Source organism: Hyaena hyaena, unplaced genomic scaffold (assembly GCF_003009895.1).
Source record: "Hyaena hyaena isolate Hyena2069 unplaced genomic scaffold, ASM300989v1 scaffold_877, whole genome shotgun sequence".
In the NCBI taxonomy this organism is placed as follows: Eukaryota; Metazoa; Chordata; class Mammalia; order Carnivora; family Hyaenidae; genus Hyaena; species Hyaena hyaena.
In genome coordinates, this window is record NW_024081514.1 from 360,201 (window position 1) to 387,721 (window position 27,521).

Below are 27,521 nucleotides of genomic sequence, written 5' to 3' on the forward strand. Positions count from 1 at the left end.
TGGTCATAGAGGTGACAGGGCAAAAATACTCCTCCTTTTTTCTTTCTTAACCTTTAAAAAAGTGACTTGTCAGTGAAAGCATTTTTTAAATTATTATTTTTTTTTAAATTTTTTAACGTTTTATTTATTTTGAGAGAGAGAAAGAGAAACAACGTGAGCAGGGGAGGCTCAGAGAGAGAGGGAGACACAGAATCCAAAGCAGTCTCCAGGCTCTGAGCTAGCTGTCAGCACAGAGCCGGACGTGGGGCTCGAACCCACGAGTCATGAGATCATGACCTGAGCCAAAGTTGGATGCTTAACTGAGTGAGCCACCCAGGTGCCCCGTAAGTTATTAAAATAATTCATCTCTTTTTCAACTTTTCTATGTCTAATTAACCATTGAAATTTGATAATTTTGTTTTTGGCCTCTCTACCATGGATTCAGACAAACTAGTTAAATAAAGATTAATCAAAGAAATAGAAGTTCTATTTATCATATGGAACTACTGCTGTTCTATAAGCAATTCTAACCAAGGGTGAAACATAAATTTAAATGTTATGCCCCTGACATTATCCATAAATGTGTTGACATGTGTGTATCTGGGTTTGCACCAGACAATGCATTTAGTGTCTGAGGCAGCAGAGTAGATTAAAATACTGTACTAGGTCTAGGGAATATTATTTAATTTTCATGAGATCCAGTTCTCATTTGTAAAATTAGAATGATAATGTCTTACAGATTTAATATCAAGATATCATAAACATATCCAGAGACATGTAATATTTAGTTAACATTAGGTCTTGAAATACAGCATGTATTTATATTTGTTAATATTACTTAGATACACAAACACACCTGCACACCTACACACACACACACACACACACACACACACACACACACGCTGAATCATCTAAAGGATATACTCAGAAAATCAAACGTGGAATTACAGATTCTGCCAAACCTCAGATAGTTATTCAAGGTCATTCAAGGGATGCTTCAGTGTCTCCACTGTCTGCAAACAGCAATCCTGTTAGAAGGTAGTGTTGAAATTCATTGAGGTTTCAATGATTTGGGGATGATGGTTTTCAAAGCCAAAGAAAAGGAAAAGAGATACTTGCCAACTTTATTCTGTTGATCTCCAGTGAGAATTAATAGTGCTATTTATTTTGAGTGACCCTAAATAGTTCTTCACATTTGGAGACTGTTTGTGCAGCCATTAAATTGACTCTCTGGGAACAAATGGAAAAACAAATCAACAACAGGCATGTCTTTTGTCAGTTTCTATCAGCTTGGGCTGGCACTGCTTTTCCATTACTGGTCTCCAGAAGACCATGTGACCCAGTGGGCAGATAACTGGGAGAGTCATAGCAGTTAACCTCACTTTTCAATATTTCCTCCAAATTTGCTCTCCTAGAAGAGTATCATGGGTAATGAGATGAGTTTTCAAATGAAAAAGACTTAAAATGGAATCCCAGGTGGCCATCTTATGGATTAAGTTTTAAAAAGTTATTCAACTTTCTGAATGCCTCTTTCCTCATCTAAATTATTTTCTATCACAGAGACTTGTTCTTACTAGTCGATATTCATGCATGCAAAGCACTTGCTGTATACCTGGCAAGTGGTAACAAGTGGTTAACAGTTTATTTCCTAAATATTACTACTAGCTTTTCTAACTACTGTAAAACACTGTGATAGGCAACTGGTGAATCTAGACACATTCTGATCTAACAGAACAAAGGCATAAAAAGGTAAATGTTCTCAACAAGGAACACTGACTACACATTTACTAATCAAAAATTGTGTTGACACAGCTTTTGAAAACTCATGATTTTTACATGCACTAAAGCTATCTATATTTAATACACTAGATAAAACATTCAGCACATGTTATATTTGGATTTCACTAATAAAGGACTTTCTACACATCTGCTTTCCTTATCTAATACTCAAGCACAGCCAATAATTTCAAAGAAGGTAGATTGCAATTAAGCATCAGTTTCATGCCTGGATAGCAGTGCTTATCCAATAGAGTTGTCATGAAGCTTAAGATAATGACAATAAAAGTGCTAAATACAATTTGAAACATTTTATAATTTGTGAGCTTTTCTCACTATTAGGTCAACAAAGGTTATTCTTGGTAACGGCAAAGTACCCAGTTCAGTAATTTGCTGATTGTTGTTCCAAACTACATTAATTATTTACACTGCAAAATTTAAAATACGTAACATTTTAAATAGTTAAAATAGATCAAACAACATTAAATATCCCTATATGGTAAAATATAGCAAAACAGCCGCCCATAATTCGAAGAACATCCTACTTTCTAAAAAGTCAAAGTAAAGTTATAAAATGACCAAAAATAGCTGGATTTGTAAAAAGTAGATCAATAGCTGATGGCGAATCAAATTCTTTTGTTTTGCAGTATTTATATGTGCAATGTGTTGAGCAATCACTTCTAATACAAAGCCCCAGATGCCTGGTGAAATGCACAAACGAGATTCTCTCTGCTCTGCACAGAGCCTCTTGCACAACTGTTTTATGTGTTCCTTTGGTCTTGAAGTTTATCAGCTTTTGGCTTGTATGTATAATCTGAGGTCTAAAATCTTCCAATTTAACCAAACACATCCCCATATCTACTCAAATTGCCAGGAACAATCATTATAATTAAAAGATTTATTCCGTAGGCCCATTTGCAAATGTTATGAAAGCTATGGGTCTTCTCTGCATATATACACACAATTCTGCATACTATTTCATGTAATAATCCAACAGATAGCTGAAATTAAGCATTCTTGATAAGAAGAAGTAGGTATGCAGTTGGAATCTCGGGAAAGGCAAATGGTGAATTCCATCTCTATCACATTCATCTTTATATACTTTGTGACTAGTATAGTGGTGTGACAAGGTAGGTTCTTTGTAAATGTTGGATCAATAAAAGAATGAGTAAAAAATAAAGTAGAAAACATAGGCAGAGCACAGCAGAGGGCCCCTTATTCTCTATTTTATTTTATGAAGGAGTAACCTAGTTTTACCTTTAAAGATACTCATTCCCTATAAGACTGACATTCTGTGAAGCTCTATTGATACTCTTTTAGTATTGCCACCTTACTCTAGGGGCCTTGAAGACTTAACACAATTTCACACAGCAAAGAAAGAAATTGTGTCTGGGATGTATGAGTCTCCAGAGATCACAGGTTTTACTTGGTTGAGCTGAGTGATGTGTTGATTCTTGACTCATTCACAGGTAACATTCTTGTTTGCTGGGCAATGACATCACAGCCATCCTCTGCAAACCACAGAGGACTGAATACACTTTCTGCCCACTAGGACTGTCTGACAGCCCCTGGATGTGTGCAGAGGAAGTCACTCACTAATTCACTATGCTCTCTTTTTGGGCAGGGACATTTTCTGAGGTGATATTTTAACCACATTGGTTGTTATACCTACCTACCTATCTGTTAATAGCAACCAGCCCAGCCCAGGAATCTGTGTCAGGACTACTTAGTCCTCTGACACCACTGGCATTCCAAGGAAACCCCAAATCCACAGAGAAGAGGTAGACTGGCTGTTGTTTACAAATGTCTACTGTGCAGAGCTGTGAACGTGAGGAGAAAACAGAAGACAAAGATGTCTTTGAAAAGTAGAAGAGAAAGTAAAACTTCCCCAGAGACCAACCACCATGGAAACTTCTCCTTCCATTCTCCATCCTTCCCATTATTCCAACACAAGAGCACATCATATTTCTAACTTACTTAATTCCTTTGGCTACTAAAAATGTCAATGACAAACCAAGCAAACAGGAGTAGGTATAAATAAGAAAGCAATTTGTCCGGATGATTTGAGTTGTGGGTATCAATTCTATTCAACAGTAGCAATATTCATTTCATACCCCCCAAAAGGCCATGAAAAGAACATCCTAAGGGGTGCCTGGGTGGCTCAATAGGTTAAGTGGCCAATTTTGGCTCAGGTCATGATCTCACAGCTTGTGGGTTGGAGTCCCACATCAGGCTCTGTGCTGACAGCTCAAAGCTTGGAGCCTGCTTTGGATTCTGTGTCTCCCTCTCTCTCTCTCTGCTTCTTTCATACTCATGTTCTGTCTCTCTGTCTCTCAAAAATAAATAAACATTAAAAATAAAATTTTTAAAGAAAAGACCATCCTAAAGTGCTAGCGGATATAAACCACGAGTAGACAATTTTTGTGATCAAACCTTAAAAGCAGAAACGTCTTTCTCCCTTGATTCTTCATACTTTTTTTGTTTTTCTCTTTTGCAAATACTCAGAGTCATTTAATTTTCTCCAAGCATTAACACCTACTCACATGATGGTGTTTAAAATCCAACAGGCCTGGAAATGCTTCTCTCTTTCCCCCTCTATGCCCTGCAATCTCTACTACCATTCTCAGTTGCTGACTCCAAAATGGCACTAGGCTAAGAAAATAAAGAAGTCAAAGGATTGTGCCATTTCTTAGCAATTGTCATTTTCCCTTTCATTGAAGATGCAATTTAACAGCTGAAAGTGAAAACTGAAAAGAATGAGCAATTCCTTTATTCAGGACTCTGTAGAAACATAACAATATTAGCCAGCTGCCTTGAGGAGACACAGCAAGCTTATTTATTGTAAGAGGCAGTACAGAGACTGGCTGGAAAAAAATAAACCTGTGTGTTCCTGCAGCCTCTTGGATTGTTATGATTTTAATGCGATGATATGTCCTTCTCTCCATATGTTCGCCCTTACATTCTTGTGTGGATTCAATACACAATGTCAACTAAGTGGGAACTGCATCTGGTAGCCTAATGCACAGAGTCTAAAGACTTCATTTTATTCCTTTTCAGTCAAAAACTGAAAGAAGGTCTGACTAAAAGTTCATCAATTAAGTGATCTGAACTATATTAGATATCACATCACTATTCTATTTCAGTTTTAAAGCTCCTGGGCATGTGTGTCACTGGAAGCCTGCAGAGAAAGGCTTCAAATGACCTTGGTTTGGGTCCATCTCCAGAACGTAAATCTTCAGGGGACTCCCTTAGGTTTGTCAGCCTTTATTCGCCAGTGTCCTTGACATAGAACACTGCCTGTATAACCCTGGACAGGCTCTCAGTCTATCTAGGAAAGTAGAAGTGATTCCATCAATAAATCTCATCATACATAAATACCTCAGGATGTCCCAACAGACCACCTGAAGAGCAAGTTCTGAATTTCAAAGACATGCTTCCTGATTCTATAATTACAGAGCTGATAGTGAAGTCACAGAAAGCTCCTAGGGAGTGATGAGGAACTTAAATAAGAAGGTAGGCTCCTGGTTATAAAACAATGCTGACTACAGCTGTGTGATCTAAACTTTGAAGATAAAAAAGACACTTCATAAAAGCACAGGCACTTGGCTTCATATGTGGCATGTCCAGAAAAACAAACTTAAAAGATTTTACACCATTCAAAGATATTTAGGGAAAGCAGGCCATTCAGAAAAAAACTTACCTAACTTTTCACGCAGCTAGTGATAGACATCTATTTAATGAAACAATCTATTATACTGAATGATAGACACTGTACATTAAGGCTATAGAAATTAAAATCAAAGTATGAACTTCAAGAAGTTCATTATATAATTTGAACATACAAGTCAAAGAACAGAGGATGTTCTGAGAGAAGTACAATATTATAATCACATTTTTGGTATAACTTCAACATTTTGGCTAAGTCTTTTAATATTTCTGGCTCTGTTTCTCCAGCCCTTAAAATGTTATAAAATATTTCTAACGTTTATCATAGTACTAAAATAACATATGTATTAAACATGGGATATCATAAAATGTTTCACATCTTAAACTTTTACTCCACATAATTAAATCTTTTTGATGATTCAGTCATCATTACAATGTGAACATATAAATGGAGGTAACTGCACATCAGGATTTTGGTTCATTTTATTTGTCACTGTATTATGCATCTATAGCAGTCAAGGACCCCATGAGAAACCAATAACATATCTTGGGATATGCCAAGAAAGGTCAAAATGCTATTGATAAAGCTATGGGTCAGTGTAGAAGAATCAGAAAGGATGGTGGAATAACAAGAAAAGAGAGGGGTTAACAGAACCCAAAAGAATAGAGTTGTGTAAAGAAGGCCACCTCTAGTCAAAGGACTCACAAAGTTGAAGCAATCCTACACAGACACCCAATGGCCAAACCAAACTGGAATCCAAAGCCTTCTGAGGTGGAGACTAGGATGGAGAATAATGAAGAAGGTCTGGAATGATGTCAGAAGATACCTAGAATGGTCCATATATTTTTCCCACCAGTATCTACTCTTATCCTTTATCCAAATAAAAAGCATGTCAGCCATTATGGAAAACAGTATGGCAGTTCCTGAAAAAAATTAAAAATTTAACTACCATATGAACTAGCAATCCCACCCCTGGATATATATCCAATGGAAATGAAACTAGCATCTAAAAAAAATACCTGCACACCCATGTTCACTGCAGCATTATTCACAGCTGCCAAGATATGGAAAAAGACTAAATACCCTTTCATGGATCAAAGAAATGTGACATATATACAGATATATAATGGAATATTATTCAAACTTAAAAGAGAAGGAAAGTCTTCCATTTGGAACAACATGAGTAAAACTAGAGGGGGTTATATTAAGTGAAATAAACCAGAGAAAGATAAATACTGTCAGGTATCACTCATTCTAAAAAAATAAAATAAAATAAAATAAAAAGCCAATTTCAGGGATACAAAATAGAATAGTTGTTTCTAGAAGCTGGGGAAGAGAAAAATAGGGTGATTCAAGTCAAAGGATATAATTGTTATTTTAAGAGTAAGTTCTGAGGCTGTAATGTACAGCATGGTAACTATAGTTAATAATATTTGTATACTCAAAAGTTGCTAAGAGTAGATTTGTGAGCAGGGTGGGGCTGGGGGATAGAGAGGGAGAGAGAGATAATTCGGGGGGGGGGAGGGAGAGAAAGAGAGAGAAGCAGGATTCATCTGAAGCAGGGCATGAGCTCACCCAATGTGGGACTCGAACTCATGAACCAGCAGATCAAGACCTGAGCTGAAGTCAGATGTTTAAAGACTGAGCAACCCAGGTGCCCATTGAGAGTAGATTTTTATCATTCTCACCATGGAAGGCAAAAAAAAAAAAAAAAAAAAGAAAAACAAAGGATAGAAAGAAAAAAAGAATAACAATGTGAGATGATGGATGTATTAATTATCTTGATCTTAGTAATCATTCCACAATGTATAAGAATATCACATCAAAGACTTTAAATATATATGTGTGTATGTATATGTATGTATATATACATATGTATATATGTACATATACATAAATATGTATATATACATACACACACATAATATTTGTCAAATCTTCCTCAATAAAGTTAAATTAAAAAAATTTAAAGCCATGAGTCCCCAATACAGATGTTATACAATGTCTCATCAGTTAATGCATTAGAACAGGCTGTTGTTAATTTAGTCAAGTCCCACTCAAACCTAAAATGTTAGTCACCAATTGGGTCCATGATATGAGGAAGAAGAGGAAAGGAAAAACAAAAACAAAAACAAAAACATAACTGCTACAATCGCTGCTCTGTAGCTAATTATGAAACCTGAGTTGATGATCTTCTGCCATCCCATCTCATGTTTCCATCCTCTCCACTAGGACTTCAACTAGACAAAAACTTTACCTGATGGTGTAGCCCTAATTTCTATTTCTACAAAATCTAAGGCTTCAGCAGTCTTGTCTTAATTGGATTGCTGCAGTTTTCCATTGACCAGAACTACTGAGTATAGATTTTTGACTGTATAAGAAATTACCCATTAAATCCCCTGGGTCCTCTGCTACTCTTTGCTCTCAATGAGTATCAGAAATCATGTTTCTTCCTGGTAAATGCAACAATCACCCCAGATAGAACAATGACCATTTTCTCTGTCACAAGGAAACCAAAATGACCAGAGTGTCCAGTATATCAAACAATGACTGCTTGCTGGTAAAATAACTCCTTTTCACTCCAAGGCCCCAAAACCACCAAGGCCAAAATTACAGAGATAGGAAACAAATGTTTCCCAAATGGGTGGTTAAGTATAAGAGTAAGACTCTCTGTCATCTTCACTCTTTGGTTCCAGAAGCCACATATTCTGGCTAACAGAGAAACTAGTGTATGAGTAACTAAGAGCAATGCTGTTTCTGGTATCTGAATCTTATTATACAGCATCTCAACTTCACAAGGTGTCTCCTAGCTAGAAACATAAATTAATTTCCAGCAGACCATCCTATCATTCTGTGGAGCCAAGTGTCCCTCAGCGATGAAACACAGGTTGAGACCATGGGTGTAGGTCTGTGTTTCTACACTTTGCTGTAAAATATGTACCCTGGCTAGAAGTGATATCATGTAGCAGACCATGGCAATGAAGAAAACATTTCTCAGATAGATGGTGGTTTGAGTTTTCCTGAAATATGAATCTACCCCTGTAAAGAGAAAGCTATGTCCCCTTATCTAAAGAGTGGTCAAATATAACTAGTATACTACCAGGCTGCCTGCCAGTCCTCCCTTGAAAATGGTGCCTTATCAGGAGGTCAGTGTTGGTATATATTATTGATGGTCTGAGCAGTCAAGACTGGCAGTAGCCAACTTGATGGGAGACCTCAAGTTTGAACCCATGCCTAACTTCCATCCCTGCCACTCCAGATGCTTTGCATCTGGACTCAATGGATTGGAAGTAGGTGACTGAGGAAAAAGTCTGGCAATCAGGAGAAAGAAAATCTTGTTATTCTCTGCAGCAAATGTCCTCTGATGGGCATTATGTGGAACAGGAATATCTTCACATGCTGCACCCATTCTGAGAGATCCATTCATACCTCTCTCTCTGATGCTTACCAATTTTTGAACTTTGTTATTTCCAAACCCCTGATCAGTCCACCAGCCAGTTAGCTACTGCTCGTGAATCACTGTAAGTCTATACTTTATGTTATCTCCCTTTCCATATAAAATAAACCACCAGATGTTCTTTTTAAGAAAACAACCAGATGTCCTATAACAAGTTCCTCCTCACATGGAGGATTTCTGCTTACCAGTGTCTTTCAGGTCATCCTGAGTGAGACTGTAGTGTAGCAGCCTAACTCTTCTTACTGTCAGTAATCTACTCTACAGATATGTACAGACTAGGCTTATGCTCCTCAATCCATAAGTCAGGAACCAATATGGAAGTTTTCCCAATTACTAAGTATATGTTTTACAACTGGGAAAAATAAGCTGAGTATGGGCTCATGTTCCCTTTAGACACACCATTTTTTTAAAATTTTTAAAAATGTTTTATTTATTTTTGAGTGAAAGACAGAGAGACAGAGAGACAGAGAGACAGAGAGAGAGCAGGGAAGGGTCAGCAAAAGAGGGAGACACAGAATCAGAAGACAGGCTCCAGGCTCTGAGCTGTCAGCACAAAGTCCTACACGGGGCTCAAACCTACAAACCATGAAATCATGCCCTGAGCCGAAGTTGGACGTTCAACCAACTGAGCCCCCCAGGCGCCCCTGGACACACCATTTAGATACACACTGCGCAAGACTCAATATCACCTGAGCTCCACAAACTCCTATTATGACTTGTGAACTACCATGTCATTTTGGGTCTCTGGGAATACTAAGTTCAGAGTCAGTACCAGATAAATGCTGAAGAGCTGAGTTCCATTCTGTCCAATGCATAGTCACCCTGGAAAATGGCTCTAGGAATATCTGGAGAAGGCTTAGGGGTTTGTTACACAGTTGTTCCTCAAAAAGACTTCACTCCACCTTCACTGAAGGGACTCTGGGTCTGTGTACTGACTTAGAAAATAGATAAACTCAACTTGAGGCAATTCAAATTTGGTTTCTTCCCAGCCAGCCTTTAAAAAGGGCATTTTATTCAACTGTTCATCTATATCATTTCTAAGGAGACACTGCCAGAAAGTCTTGCAGGCCAGTATCCTCTAATTACCATTTTAGACATGATTTTATTGTAATAATTGCATTACTACCTGTTCTCTACAACTCCGTATGACATTATCAACATTGAGATAAAAAAAACCCAATTCCACTAAAATGTCCCTACATTGTATCTGACCTACAGAGCACTGGCAATTACAAGGTCTTCAAAGACAGTGGTGTGTTCCTTACCAATGATTTCCTAATGCTCCAGTGAAAAGAGTACCCTCTACATTCTCCCAGGCTATGTTGAGTTGGTTCCATATAACAAATCCATTTCAATATTCCCATTTGCTGCAGCATCAGACTCCTACCTCTTCAGAATTAAGACATGGGGAAAGCTAGCATTTTTAACCTTATTAACTGTAAGGCAACTTTGGGTACAGGTTTGGATCAGCCATCTCAGCAAACTACTTACATCTCTATCAAGTGTGGGAGCCAAAATATTATGTTCTGAATCCCAAATAAATATACTCACTTCCATGAATTTAGCCTTCTCTGATTGTATTTCATCAGTTTTGCTCACACACCCCAAAAATCCACTCATAGCTTACTTTGCGGGTTCCTAATGATGGATAATGACATGGGCATTATTTTTAGAGGCATATTTCTTTTTCAGTTAGTTTTTTTTATTGAAATATAAAATACATTATGGCTGCATGAATGATATAAAGAACTTTAATATAACACTTACCTAGACCCAACAAGCATTAATCTTTTGCCCAATTTATGCTCTCGTTTCTCTTTCTCTATATAAACACATCCTCATTCACTTTTTTTCTGACTCATTTGCCATTGAGCGTATTGCAGACATGCACTGTTACCCCAAAGTACTTCAATGCATTTTTTCTAAGAACAAAAACATCCTCTCATATAAGCACTATATAATTACAAAAATTAGGAAATTTGATGTAGGTAAATCTTTTTCAATTCATTATCCGTATTTGTGATTTGTCAATTGTCCCAATAATGTTCTCTACAGCTATTTTTCCCAGATAATAAAGTATATATTTGTTGTTTAGAAGTAAATCTTTCTTTATTATTATGGTAAGAACTGTTATGAACTACTTTCCTAACATACTTCGAAGCACACAATCCAGTACTGTTATTTATAGACACAATACCATACAGACCTCTAGAACTTACTCATTTTATATAAGTGAAATTTTATATTCAATGAACAACTACTCTCCATTTCCTTCTCCTCTAAGCCTTTGGCAACTACCATTCCACTCTGTTTCTATGAATCTGAATATTTTAGATACCTCACAGTAGTGGAATCATGCAGTATTTGTCCTTCTCTTACTAGTTTATTTTTAATGTATTGAGCTCCAAATTCATCCATGTTATCATATATGGCAGGATTTCCTTCTTTTTTAATGTATTGTTTAATGCTATATTTTCTTCATCTGTCCATCTTTCAATGAACATCTGGGTTGTTTCCAAATCTTGACTATGGTGAATAATTTTGCAAAGAACATGGCAGCGTAGATCCTTCTTTGAGATCCTGATTTCAAATATACTCAGACGTGAGATTGAGGGGATCATTTTTTCTCTTGTATTTTACAGCAAATTTCATAGCATAATTCTACTTTCAATTTTTGAGAGATCTTCACACTATTTTCCATAGTAGCTGCACCATTTTACATTCCCATGCAAAGTGCTCAAGAGGTCCACTTCCTGTACATTCTTACCACTACTTGCTGTCTTTTGTTTTTTGGTAATAATTATCTTAACATCCGAAGTGTTGGGTGATATTTCATTATGATTTCCTTTGCATTTCCCTGATGATTAACGATGTGACCATCTCTTCATTCACCAGTTGGCCATTTGTATATCTTCTCTGGAAAAATGTCTATTCAAGTTCTTTGCCCCTTTTAAAATCAGATTACTTTTTTTTAAGCTACTGAGCTATAGGATTTCCTTATATGTTTAAAATATTAACCCTTTATCAGTATGGTTTGCAAATAATTTCTCCCATTTCCTAAGTTACCTTTTCATTTTGTTGACTATTTTCCTTTGCTGTGCAGAATCATTTTTGTTTGACATAATCCCACTTGTCTGTTTTTGCTGTTTTTGTTCCATGTGTTTTTGGTGTTGTATTCATGAAATAATTGCCTAGACCAATATCATAAAGCTTTTCCCTACATTTTCTTCTAGGAATTCTACAGTTTTGGTTCTTATGTTTAAGTCTTTAATCAATTTTGAATTGATTTTTGTTTATGGTGTAAGATAAGGTTCCAATTTCGTTCTTTTGAAAATGGATAGACAGTTTTCTCAACAACATTTGTTGAAGAGACAATCCTTTCCCCGTTATGTATCCTTGGCACTTTTGCTGAAGATCAACTGACTGTAGTTGAATAGATTTGTTTTTAGACTCTATTCTGTTCCACTGGTCTATATGTCTGCTTTTATGCCTCTACCTTGTTTCTCAAGATTGTTTTGGTTATTTGAGGTTTTTGTGATTCTGTTCGAATTTTAGGATTGGTTTTTGTTTCTCTAAAAAAAAAAAAAATGCCACTGTACCTTTTTAGCATACAGAAATGCAAGTGATTTTTTATGTTGATTCTGCATCCTAAAAATTAATCAATTCCTGTTTTTATTTTTGTGTAGTCTTTAGGTTTCTATATATCATGTCATCTGCAAACAGGTAATTTTACTTCTTTCTGATTTGTATGCATTTTATTTCTTTCCCTTACTTAATTTTTCTGGCTAAGACTTCCAGTACCGTGTTTAATAGAAGTGTTGAGAGTGAGCATCCTTGCCTTCTTCCTGATCTTAGGAAAGAACTTTTTAATTTTTGACCATTTAGTATGATGTTAATTGTAGGATTTTCAAAAAAGGACTTTATTATGTTGAGGTAAATTATTTCTATGCCTGGTTTTTGTAATGAAAGGGTGTTGAATTTTATCAAATGCATTTTTTGTGTGTTTACTGAGATGATCATGTCAGGTTTATCTTTTATTCTATCTTCTTCCTTCATTCTGTTAAGATGGTATAATACATTAGTTGATTTGTGTTTGTTGAACCATACTTGAATCCCAGGATTAAATCCTTCTTGGTTACAGTGTATGATCCTTTTAATGTAGCATTTTGTCAAAGATTTTTGCTTCTACGTTCATTGTGGGTACTGGCATATTGTTTATTTGCTTGTTTTGTAGTATCTTTGCCTGGTTTTGATATCAGGATAATGTTAAGAGTATTTTGGACAATTATACACAAACAAATTGGATAACTTGGAAGAAATTAATCCTTGGGGTGTCTGGGTGGCTCAGCTGGTTAAGCATCTGACTCCAGATTTTGGCTTAGGTCATGATCTCACAATTTATGAGTTCGAACCCTGCAACAGACTCCACACGGACAGCATAGAGCCTGCTTGAGGTTCTCTTTCTCTCTACTTCTCTCTCTGCCCCTGCCCTCTCTCTCACAAAATAAATAAACTTAAAAAAATTAATTCTTAAAAATCATACAACTTAGCAAGATTTAATTATGAAGTAAAAGAAAACCTAAATGACAAATTTAGGAGACTGAGTAAATAATTTTTTAAAAATCCCAACAAAGAATAACCCAGGGCCAAATGCCTTCACTGGTAAATGTTACCAGATATTTAAAAAATAATTAACACCAAGATTTCTTAAATTCTTTTAAGACATTTAAGAAAAGAGAATACTTCCAAACTCATTTTATAAAGCCATTTACACTTGCAGTATATAGACTTTTTAGAGCAGTCATATTGGGATCTAATTCTCTTCATGGACCACAGGAAATGTGCAGGGTGTGAATGCCCAAGAAGAGAGAGAGAAAATCCTGAACCAACTGAAACACTATCTCTAGGGCAGTCATTGAAAAACTTTAAGCAGAGGAGAGTTCATTCTCTCAGGTGGCAAAGGAACAAGAGCAAGCTCCCTCTTCCATCAAGAAAGGTTCTGGAAAAATCAGAAGTAAAAATTTCTCTGCGTTGTTCATGTCTAATCCCATTCAATTAGTTAGTGTCACCCTTGTGCTACTCATCCCCTTACCTACCATAAGAGATTTGGTAGTGTTGTGTGTTTAATTAGCATGGCAGTTCTTCATCCCTTACAGTCAGAACCTAGTTGGCAAACATAGCAACCCAAGCTTAACTTCACAAGGAAGGGACCAAGAGATATGATATCACTCTCCTTCTTCTGATCACCTGTAAAAACTCCTCTTAGTCAAAACCCAACCAGAACCAGAGGGAAAGAGAAGCCTCTTGAGATAGTCCATTCAAGTCAGCCTCCTGGACAGAGAGCAGGGTGGAGAAGAGTCAAAAATGGGTCTGGAACAGGAAGTAACAGACAATTCATATAGTACCAAAAACTCAACTCTAGCAAACCTGCATCAGGTGAAAATTTTGAAATATAATCTCAGGAAGGTTAGAGAACAAGACTCAGAAATGAGAAGAAACCAAGACCAGAAATAGGACCTGTAATCCAATGAGGATGAGTTCTGTCACTTTATTCCAGGTTCGAATTCTAGAGTGGGTTTAGAGGCTTAGCATAGTTTGGTTAATGTGCCAAATTTAGTTAAGAAGGACAATATACCTGACTCAGTACCATCAGATTATACCCAATGGTTAAGAATGAATATCCCAAATGGAAAGCAGAATAAAAGTATGCTAGCCTGCCACAAAATATCGACTGTCTACTTTAACCATGGAGGGATCCTCTGCTGGACTACAAGGCAGCTTCAACCTGCACACCCAGGAAGTTCTGCTATTTGTAGTGCAGTTCCTCAGGCTACAGAAGCATACAAAAACAAACAAACAAACAAACAAAAACACATGGAATGCTAAGCACTAGTTCCAAAGTCTGGTCAAGGTAGGATTATCTGGATGCCATTCCCCACACTGAACATCCATGGCACTTTGGCTGAATCTTTTGTGTGTTTATAATTTTCACTTAAACTATTTTAATTTAAGAATGTGTCACATCATCCCTATTCAAGCACACAAGCTGGTGAGGCAGGATCCTGAGTTATTTGTTTTTATATTTCCCTTGCAACTAGTTTCATGCCTTAAACACAAAAGTCAATAAATACTAATTGAACAAATGAATAAATGAATGAAAATAATAACGTCTTGAACCATCCAATGAAGATTAAGTTTGATTTAACTTAGGATACATTTTACTATGTCTTCCCATTCTTCACCCAGGGTGTACGTTATCCTTTTAAAGTAAAAAAGTAAGGCTTTAGCAATAATATATTCCAGAAAATTAGATGAAAGAAGGCTTCAGTGTGAACTCCTACAGCAGACGGAGACTGTGATTCAAGTGGCCATTTCATTTCTACTGTCTCTGGGGACCAAGGTAAAGTCCTTGCCATAAGCTTCCTTCTCTCTTAACAGACCTCTCTGTAATATTTCCCAAAGGAGCAAAAAGCTTTTTGAATTTATTTTTCTGTGGCTGAGAAAATCATCTTATATGTGTAACATACCAGTGCTTCAATGAAAAACATGTGTTAGCTGATCTAAAAACAGGTTAGAATTAGCTACAGTTATGATTCAGTTGATGAACCACAGTAGCTTCTGGTTGGAGTTTAAATGACCAGTCATTAAAACTAGTCTCTTTTAAATGGAAAATCAGTTTTATCTTCATCCTTAGTCACTCAACTGCTGTAATATTTCAAAGGAATTTTTAAAAAATAAAATAGAAAAGAACATGCCTGTATGTACATTTAAAAAATAAAAGCTCATTGAGTTGAAAACACATTGCACTGGTCACTTTTTACATACACTACACTAGCTGTGCCATTTGATATCTTGCCATTTAGTGCAATTTGCCATGGTATGCTATTTTTGTACATGCATATGCTAGCTGTGCCATTTGGTATCTAACAGGAAAGCTTACCAAACTAAAATACTAAGATTCTAATATACATGTAAGGGCAAAAGATATAAACAAATAATTGTAAAAGAGGAAATACAAAGCAACATATTGAAAACCATTTGATTCACTAATAATAGTAGAAAATAAAACAAAAATAGTAAGGTAACAGTCCGATTATGAAGCAAAGAATTTTTTAAATAATAAAAAAGAATTAACTGCTAACACTAGCAAAAATCCAATGAAACAGAAACCCTCAGACACTTCTGGTTGGAGTACAGATTACAATTTGACATAGATATCAAGAGCTTCAAAATATTGATATCTTCTGACCCATCTCTGCTCTCTTTGGGGAATCTATGCTAAGAAATGATTGTAAATGCTTGCGATGCAACTTTTAACCAGGTATTCACTTTGCCAAGCCTTTCCTTGATTTAAATCTTATAAAAGACCAAAGTTAATTGACATCTCCCTACTATGCCTCTCACTTCTTCACTGATTCCCCTTCCCTTTTCTCAAGTCCCAGGAGTCTTCCATTTCTTATTCCTTTGCCCCTCCACACCCATTTCCTAAGGCATAAGATAAAGTCTACGAAACGTTTTAGATTGAGAAGAGGACAGACCTTGGAGCTTCTGTGAAATTATATCCAGTGCTCTGTTCCCACAATAGCTACTCTGCCTACTCATCTTATAGTCCTGCTGATACTGGGCCTTGCCAGGCTTAAACTTGCCATGTAGAAAGGAAAGCAATCATTCATGGAAAACAGAGTATATGAAAATCATTTCCAAGAGCAGGGAATAAAGCAGGCCAGGGGACAATCAGTTACACACACACATACAAAATCCCTCCACCTAATTTTACCCTGAGCATTAAAACCATGCCTACTGGCATCTTACCTAATTGCCTTATCCATTTGTGCAGACCATTATTTCCAAAATTACTTTCTTGATTGAGTATATGTGTGCTGCCTTTGGCATTCTTTGTCCCTACAAAGATTTAAGAAGATTGAAAAAGTAGAACGTAATCTGAAGTTGGCCTTTGAGTTTTAACAAAAAGGAAGAGGGCCAATGCTTTGAGGCAATCCAAGGAAAATTAAAATTTACATCACAGCCAGAAGCTTAAAGTTCACTATAGAGGTATACTGGTAGACATGCTGGTGATGACTGAGTTTGTTTGGCATGTATCTATACAAACCCACACCTAATATTTGCAGAGCACAAGGCAAGAGCACCAAGAGAACCCCAGTGCACAGGAAACCCACTCGCCCATCTGGTTGCTACTCATGATCACATGGTGAGGGGCCTCACAAGCATACCTAGGACATGTAACTCAGAAATTCAATCCACACAGCCCTGAAACAACTGTCCCTTGTCCTCAGATAAGTATGAGAAAAAGGTACACAAAATCACCGCAAGTAGATTTAGGACCAGGTGATACTAGGTTGTGGGTATCTAGAATATGGTCTACCAAAGGGAGAGTAGGTTAAGTGGTCCCCAAGGCACTGCTCTCTTCATCGAGAGTGAAGCAATCAGAACAAAACTAGTGGGGGCTCCACTAAAGCACTGCACCTAGGCCAAGAGTCACAATTGCCTACATCTAAGATGGTCTTTGGTCTGTCAGACGTTCATTTATCCTGAGTACTGAAGAAAAAGAATTGAAATGTCCCTTTCCCAGTCATGATGACTCACAGTTATTAATTTCATTCCTTTCTCTCTGACAGTGATGACAATATATTGACTAGTTATTCAATATGGATCAATTCCTAATTGTGGTTTGGTTCTTAAAGGTTTTGTTGGGTTTTCTCACATATGAAAATAAGACATTATCATTCCACCTGTAAATACCAGGCCAAACTAATAAAAGAAGGAATTGTTGCCTTTAGCCCACATATCAAATTCCAGGGGAAAAGTGGGGGAGGGAGAGTACAGCAACCTCACCGTCATCAGTTTGTTATAATTAAGCGCCCATACTGGCAATATTACTGTAAAGTGGAAATCATGGCCACATGTTTTTCTGGGCTTTGAGGATCCCATATGCTTCAGAGCATAGTCAGTGAAAACACTGATACTCCTATCCAGAAAATACGATGAGAAAGATTGAGTACACATCCCTCTGATATAGAGGCGTATTCCATTACTCCCAATAAATGTGTTAAATTGCTGAACTGGGAAGTCAGCCAGTTTCCAGATAGCTTGGACGTGTATGAGGCTCCCTGGGCCACAAATTTCTCCTGCCTCTGTTATACTTCTCTCCCACAAGTCGAGCTATGACATGATATAGATTAAAATAAGCAGAGTTCCTTTAATGTATGTTGATGAGCCACTGACAAACAGGACACAAATGGTGGTTAGACTGCATCAGCAAGCTAGACAATCTTTCTCTTGATAACTGATCTCTTATTTTATGTCTTAAGAATAATCCATACACTCAGCCATTTTTTTAACATTTACCAACAATGACCACTGTATCCTTGAACCTAATTTTACATCTAATGTTGCTCTGGAAGCAAAACCCTTTCTGCTCGCCAGCCCAAGCCTCCTTGCCTTTAATTCATCATGCAGCAATGCACTTTAAGTTCAAACTTAGGGGCTGAATTTCCAAGTACTGTTCTATTTCCACACTCAGAGCAAGCAGTTATGGCAGGGTTTTCACAGCGGTCACCCAATTGCTGCAGGGGCTTGCAAAATGTAATCAGGGAGTAATGTTGTGTGTCGGCACTGTGAGGTCCCTAGAGCCAGGTGCTACATAAATACAAGGTATTAGAATATTTTGACCTGTGGGGGTGGACAGTGCTTTGACACATCCTCATCACATTGCATTGTGACAGGCCTCTGCAAAAAAAGTGCAATAAGCAAGAGATGAGCTTATCTAGCTGTGTAAACCTCAGGGGGAGATGATCATACCTGTATTGCAAGCTGACTTCCACAGAAGCCATGGTTATCTCCATCTCTTATTAATTTCCTTTTCCACAATCAAAAACATGTAGCCCCAACTGCCACTCTCCATTAACAGATCCTGATATGCTTCAAATGATCCATAAACTCTCTTCTGTTCTGTTTCTGAGTAAATGAACATTTAGGGAGAAGAAGCAACTGCAGTCATATTCTTCCTAGATTTGATCATATTAGTTCAAAAGATGATTCTTGAATGTATTCACTTTAAATGCTAAGGCATTCAGAACTCTCCATAAGAACAGAATATGTAAAGCAGAAGCATCTAAGTGATCTATCCAAGTATTATATTCCTCACCTACGTAATAGCTAGGTGATAGGAATCTAGATGCAGCTTCAGTCAATATTGAATTTGTAATAACAGAAACACCATAACACTATCTGCTATGAATGAAATTTCAGATGATAGTGGTACACATAAAGTTATTTTTATTTATTCATCTTAAAGCCATGTGAATTTTTAAAGGGCAAAACTCCTGGCTTGTTCAGGCCTGCAGAAAATGTACTAGACTAGGTTTTTACAATATATTGACTAATAGCAACAGAAACTGCTTTGGAGCACATCACCGTCTTCATCAAATACCTTGGCAAGAAAGAGAGAGTGAGTGAACGCTTTAGCCAGCATTCCATAATTACCCAAAGTAGAGCCAGCTCTGGGATCAGAATTACAATCAATCCATTAGACTGTGGGCAGGGTAAGAATGGGGTCTATAGCAAGATCTATATTGCACTCCTCATGCATTATTTCTGCTTCTCACCTGCACAGGTACACACACCACACTTTTAAACACAGTACATATTACATATGACTGCAAGTAAAGTCCTATCTTAAACCATGACTTCAGGGAAAATGAGTTACACAGTCAGCTGATAGTAGACTTACCGGTGGCTCTAATAAAAAGGTAAATGTGAACAAGTGAGCCCTGAGAATTATCACCTATTATCAATAATAGGACCTCTTTTTCAAGAAGAGGTAGAATATGAGCATTAACATAGATGGCGAAGCCCTAGGGAAGCATTTGGTAGCATGCCAGGAGGTTTAGCAATGGTAGGTAGGTTCTTTTTCCTTGGGACCCTAGTAATTCCCATATAAATGTGCCCTTCCAAAATTCCCCTTGATTTAAAATGTTAGTTCCCACTGGACAGCAAAGCTTTGACTTGAAAATCTAATTATCTACACTTTCTTTTAAATGAATGAATTTCATAATAAATGATTCCAATAGCAGATGCAACATGACTGAACAGCTGCATTTCCCAGAATGTTGTCCGGACTAAAAGTTCAATGTTCCTTCTTTAATCAGAAACCTGACCACCAGATAAATGTGTTGGCTTTCAACATGACCCTTCATTGATTAAATTTTGCCCAACTCAGAAAATTAAATGGAAAGAAAAGTGAAAATAAGATTGGTTTTACTCTGTTTTCAGCTGAAATGTCTCATTTGTCAGATTACTTTAAATAAAAATTTACATGTTACAGTTTAGACTTTATCTGAAATATATAAAGTTTATTTGTAGTCAAAATGGATTTAGAGTTTCATGGGTTTTCAATGGCTTGTGTTCATTAGATTGGCAATTGTTATTTGCTATGCAGTTGATCAGATAATTATTGCTAAATAAGATGATGTAGGTGAAATAGAACTGATTGAGTATTTAACCATTGACAGTTTAAATCATTAACTGTAGGAATTACATTCATGTGCACATTAAATTTCAAGAAAGCTCCATGTATTCCAAGACGGCTAGTGGAAGAAAAAGGTACACATTTCTAACGATTAAAATAGAAAAACAGAAAATAGCCCACGGCCTTAAAGACTGAAGAACTGGGCCATATAAAGATTAAGTGGCTTTTTTCAGAATCACGTCACTAGTTACTAATCTGGGCCGGGCCAGAATCTAGTCTTCTAACGTTAAACAAGGTCAAGGGGTTTATCCAAGGAATACATTCAATAAATATCCTTGAAATGAACGAATGAAACACAGTGCCTTTTAAATAAACTCCTATCCCACCATTGGAGATTTACATCTCAATCTCCTAACTGGTAGGCACAAATTACCACCTACCCCAAATATTCAATAGATATATGATGATAGATAGGGTAGATGATAAGAGAGATTCAGGGAAAGGGAAATTTCTTAATCCCTAAATTTGGGAAATCATATTATTTTTTCCCACTTAGCAAAACTTTTTTGCTCTCTTTGAATATTTCTAGGTGATCAGGAGCAAATACTCTGGGTAGGAATAATATATGAGTAGTATTTAGCAAATGTCTATGTAACATGTTTCCAATTATCCAACCCTGTTTTCCCCTTGACAGTGAGTTTCAAAGGAAAAATTGTGTGTGGGTCTCCTTGCTTTCTTCTGAAAACTCCAGAGGACTCTCTTCCCATGGTCCTTTAGGGAAGAAAATTATACATCAAGGATGGAGAGCAATCAGCATAAATAACAGACCCAGACTCTTCACATATTCAGATCACTTTATGATGTAATACTAAGAATAAAGACCATCCATCCAGAGCTTGTCAACCCTTCCTTTTACTTACCTTCCTTCTTTCCTTCCTTCCTTCCTTTTGTTTTTAAGGAGAAGATCAAATTTGAAAACACTGAAACTGTAACTATCCACTGAATCAGTAGCATCCCATATCATTAGGAGAGTCCAGTGCTGTTGGGTTTCAAAGAAGTCAATTCTGACACTTAAGGTTTTGAAATTCATGACAGAGTTAACAGTTTAAAGGACAAAGTTCTTCTATTTCAAGAGGAGGGATTTTGAAAGAAGAAAGCATTTATCGAAATAGCAGTTTTGATTAAAAAAAATAAGAGCATTAATTTTATACTATGTAAAATAAAGTTAGAAAAAATACCAGATTAGGTAGGAGCCATTTTCCACTCTTACAAAGAGATAAATTTCAACCAACCAGGAGCAGGAAAGGCTGGTGGACAGGATAACAGTAGAGAGCTGTTGGTCGGGATCCCCACAAAGGAAATCTAGAGAGGACTGGGGGGTCTGAGAGCTGGAGAAAAATGAGCCCCACTTCTCAGGCACATGCCAGGGGTGCACATGCGAGACTTACAGAGGAGTCTCCCTCTCCAGCATGAGACCTGAACCATGAGTAGAAATGGTGGCAAGTCAGGTACAGGCAGAAAGCACTTGAGAGAGCCCTACCTTGAGGCTCCACAGCCCCGAGGGTAAGGGAACAAATCTGAAAATTTCCAGCTTTTCCCCAAAATGGGAACATAAGGGCCGAGGGAATGAACCAGAAGTGTCATCACAGCTGTGATCATAGCATGCTGTTGATGATGCCATGAGGTCCCTAAGCTAGTGGTTATGACAGGTTAGGGACAAGAATAACAAGATAGAAACTAGTGACTCAAGTTAAAAACTTAGGTGCACACAGAAACCTGCTCAGAGATGTTCATACGAGCTTTCTTCATAACTGCCAAAACTTGGAAGCAACCAATATGTCCTTCAGTAGGTGAAAGTAAATTGTGGTATATCTAGATCATGGAGTATTACGCAGTACTAAAAAAAAAAAAAAGTGCTATCAAGCTATGAAACGACATGGAGAAAACTTAGATGTAGATTACTAAGTGAAAGAAGCCAATCTGAGAAGGCTAGGTACTTTGATTTTAACTCTATGACATCCTGGAAAAGAAAACACTATGGAAACAATAACAAGACCACTGGTTGCTAGGGACTGAGGAGGAGGAGAGATGAATAGGCAGAACACAGCATTTTCAGGGCAGCGAAAACTCTGTATGACACCATAATGATGGATATGTGTCATTTGTCCAAACCCACAGAATATACAAGTGTTGAGCCCTAAGGTAAACTATGGACTTTGATGGCTATGATGTGTAACTTTACCAGTTGCAACAAATATAGCACTCTGATGGGGGGGTGTTGATAATGGGGGAGGCTATCCATGCTGGGGGCAGAAGAGTACATAGGAAGTCTCTGTACCTTCCCTTCAATTTTTGCTCTAAACAAATTGAATCAAGAACAAAACATAATAACCCTGAAAGCCGCAGACTAGCAGAGAGGAATGTTTGATCGTAGATAAAGAGTGTACGATCAAAGGTGACAGTGGACTAGATCTGTACTTCTCCCCACTGCCAGGATGACTTTTAAGCCCCACAGATAGATTCAGAGCTAACGAGGAAAAAAAAAGAAAGGAGCAGAACCTTGAAATACCTTAGTGTAAACTTTGAATCGACTGAGAACCAAAGTGGGGGAATTAAGATATAATTTAAGCTCAATTATAGAAAATAAAGTTAAAGTTTGCACATTTGTTCACTGCCTGTCAAATTTACTCCTGCTGTACCCAGGAAATAGAAATAGATGTACTTAGGGGTTAGTGGCTTAGAGGGCCAGAGCCCCACCAGCTCAGTCTCCTATACACCTTCCCCCAGCAGGTTTTCTCAACCTGGGTGCTATAGGCATCGGGGACTGCTTAATCCTTTGTTTTGGGAGCTACCTCATGCACTGTAGGATTTTTAGCAGCATCCAGGGCCTCTACCCAGTAGATGACAACAGCAAACAGATTCCCAGGATATTACCAAAATGGCCTCTAGGGGTAAAGGGAAGGGTGAGGAACTGCCCCTGGTTGAGAACCACTGTTGTAGAATATCCCTGAAGCAACCTTGAGAAAGAAATCATAGAACTCCATGGAGCACAGTTTATAAACAACAGATGTAGACAATTTCTCATTCACAAATGTGGAGTTGAAGCCAAGGTAGGTAAATTGACTTTCATTCTGCCTCACTATAAATTAAGGAGAGAGCCAGGATTATAACCCAGATTTCCTGACACTAAATTCTGTGTTTTATCTTCCTAGAATCTGAAATCTGAGAAAGCCAGCAGAGAACCTGGCACACAGTACCAACTTCTAATTACGTACGGAATGAATGAATGGTTAAGCTATTTGGTCATGCCGTGTCATCAGACATTTCAGAACCAAAGAAGAACAATGACCCAAGCCTTCCAGCAAGTGACAAAGACATTTCTAGGGGTCACACTATCCTTTTTCACTGCCAGCTCTAAGTCATCGGCACATCTATAAGTCCAAACTAAATGTGGAAGAATATTAATGGCCAATTTTTGACTCAGTACCATATTTAAAGATTTTGAAGACAGTGAACATGGAATAACATTACATACTTCCCAGGGCTCATGAATGATGAGCAGCTACATGTGCCACCTGTGTCAGGTCCTGTCTCTTTCTTACTGCAGAGCTCCTCTAATACTCATTATCTAAAGTGAACACCTTGAACCTTACTCAACTGTGCCCATGTACTGTTTATTAGTTATTTCCAGTGTGTTGTCATGTTTCTCCAACAAAATTAAAGGTGGCTCTGAAACTGATAACAGCATTTTTCTCTTTTATGTTTCCTATTATCTTTATCTAGCACAGTACTAGGCACCAAACAGCAGATGCTCAGATTTGAAAACTGCTAACCGTAATGCTATAGAAATTTCTGTAATTTGTTCAGAAACCAGGTGCCCCGAGGGCCAGTCTGTCTGCCACAGATAGGCCAAAAGCTGTGATTCTATTTTCTGTCCTTATTTATTAATGTGTTGTTGGATGGCACACTATCTGACATCAGAAGCCAGTGGCAACTTTCCAATCTGTGTTTCTAATAGAGATAAATGTGGAGCAGAGGTGGCAAACTGGCTGACAGCCCACCAAAGGGAGCCCTGGGCTAAGTTCTGTTTGGCCATTTATTAACGGCTACATAGCTAGGCACGGCTCGTGCTTGGGCAATACAAGACACTTGGCACCAAACCCACTTTACTAGTCACTTAACTTTGCTGTTTTCTTACATGAAAAATGGCAGTAATAGAAGTTCCTAATGAGGTTGTTATAAAGAGTAAATGAATTAATACACGTCAAGTTACTGGACACACCTGGCAAAAATTAAGCTCTCCAAAAACATTAGGTATCAGCATCACCTTCATGATTACCGCACCATCACCACCACAAAGGCTGGGGAAAGGGGTCAAACCATGAAATACCTGCCTGTTGGCCTGTTCAAGGACTTCCCAGTCCTTGAAACCATTTAGCAACCAAATAACCAAACACACAGGCTTCAAGTATAAATTATTTAAAATGTTCAACTCTCACATATAAAGGTAGTCATAGAGCTATTGATCGATCAAAATAATAAAACCTTTATTTTAGTATTAAATGGCAGTATTAAAGGATATGAAAAGACTCGTTCTTCTGAAGTCTCTCTGTTAGCTCCAAATCAAGTCTTACAGGTCTCAGTGGACACATTTCATCTTACAAAATACCTGAAACTAACCCCCTGCCTCATCTAGCCCTGGTGCCCCACAGCTCTTCTGAAAGGCAGAAAATGGTATGATTTTCTTATGTATTTTCAGAAGAAGGTCATGTGTACCCAGGGACAAGACTGCAGCCATTAATAAAATATTAAATGTAAGTATTCAAAGCCTTTCTTCTTCTCTCCTGCGCAAGAAAATTCTGGCTTTGCCCATTTGGCTCCTCCTACTCCTCTGCGCTCTAAATAAAAGGGCAAGGATGGTTCCTGGAATCTGTTGTTGCAGAACTGTGGCAATATGCAAGGGTCGGAACTGGAAAAAATCAGGGGAAAAAGGGCTTGCACCAAAAAAAGATACATTCCTGATTTAAATATATGTTTTATATATATATGTATTTTTTAAGGACTGAATGGCAACAGAACAAAAGAGGAGGCAGTGTAGGAGACGAAAAGAAAATCTGCTGGCTCATATGTGATAGCTGTACTGGGGGATGAGACTTAATGAAGAGTTGTGGGCAGCCCTTAGAATAAAGGCTATGAGAATGATAAAGACCGAGCAAGATTTTTACATTTCTGTGTATTTTAACTTATATCTCCTCCTCCTTCCCATCTGATGTTTTCTTAGAAGAGTAACTAAATCTGGAACTTCTTTCAAATGTGGTTTTCTTTCACACTATTTATCTTTAAAGCAACACCTGGGGTGTAGGGGGTGCCTGAGTGGCTTAGTCAGTGAAGCGCCCAACTCTTAATGTCAGCTCAAGTCATGATGGAGTCGTGGGAACAAGCCTTGCATCAGGCTCTGCACTGAGCATGGAGCCTGTTTAGGATTCTCTCTCTCTCTCTCTCTCTCTCTCTGCCCTCCCCTGCTTGCATTTTTTTCTCTCTCTTAAAATAAACATTAAAAAAATTCAACACCTAGCAAATTCCTCTGCCATGTAAGATCTTTCATGTAGTGTCACAAAAAATACCACACATAAAAGCACAATGGGGAGGAGTTACATTTGAATTGTAGAAATGTCTAGGAGTACATATTTCATCAAATTTCAAAGAAGGTGGCATTGTGACTGATTTTTAAATTGTAGAGGATGACTCCTGGAAATGAGTGCTTATCACTGTACTCATTGCTGACATAGCACGGTGGAAACTCTTGGAATGTAGAGAACACTGGAGAAGGACCCATGGCTTCAACCAAAACCCTGGAGGAAAACCCCAAAGAACTCCCTGTGCCTTGTGGTCCCATTTGTGTGTTCAAAGAAGGCAGAGGCGGCAGCAATTTTATTACCTGATACAGCTAGTGGAGCTTCGTGTGCTACAGCCCAGCTTCCCTCTCCCATCCCTTCTCAAAATTAATTTGCCAAAACATCCAAGAGTCATCTCTGTACTAAATGATGCATGATTAAAAAAACACACACTGGCTATGTCTGTCTTTGCCACATTCATTACCATGATTTGCTAAACATTTACGAGCCCACCACTATTCTGGGTGGCAACATCTCAATAAAAGCCAAAAGGACCCTGGAAATGCACTATGCTGCAGCTTCTGGAAGGCAGAGCTTCAGATTTATTTGTTGCTATTTTCAAGCAAAATATTTTAGAGCAATCTAAAGGCTTGGGAGAGCAGACTTTCCTAATAACCCTATCAATCCTAAACTCCAGAGTATGCCATGGTCTCAAGTGATTTAAAATAATAATAATAATAACACAGAAAAGTAGCAGCTAAATATCAGAAAATACAAAAAAAAAAAATCTCTTAACAGTAGGAGAGTGGGGGGAATGGAGAGAGAGACACTGTGTAGGGGATTAGTCACAGTTTATAAAACATTGATGACTTTTGGCTACTGTGCTTTACTCCTGCAAATGGGAGAAATTCATGCATAACCTATAGAGTAGGATGTCTTTAGAGTGAATGAAAGCAGCTGAATAATACAGTTTTATTCGACTTTGCAACTCCTTTCATCTTACATAACTACCAGGCAAAGCATTGCTGCTCATATCCCTTGGGTTGATTAAGTTGTGAAACGAGGCTTGTTCAGGCCCTGTGTGCTCCTCACAAATTCTCAAGAGAGGGATTCACCACATCTTTTCCTGTCCCCGGAAGGCTGAAGCCTGGGTAAGGACAGATACTGCTCAAGCAATTCCTCCTGATATCAGCATCTCAGGCTCCTATTTCCAGGAATACTGAGACGCCCTTGTTTCCTTGCCTACACCCTTGTCCACTTTCTGAAAGGAAAGGCGGCAGCTAACTTTTACTCAGGAGGCCATGAAAGTCTCCCCTGTAATTAAAAAGTATAATATCAAAGTTAGTGCTACCTCTAGCAAGTCAGAGGCTGTGTTGGTCAGAGATCTTTGTTCCTCTCCTTATACACCATCAAGTTCCGTTTTTAAAAAATGCAAAGAAGAAAAACCCTACAAGGCAGAGCAAGAACAATGTTGAAGAAAAGTAAAACAATCTGCTCTTTGAGGGGCCAGCAGAGGTAATTTCCACTCTGACCTTC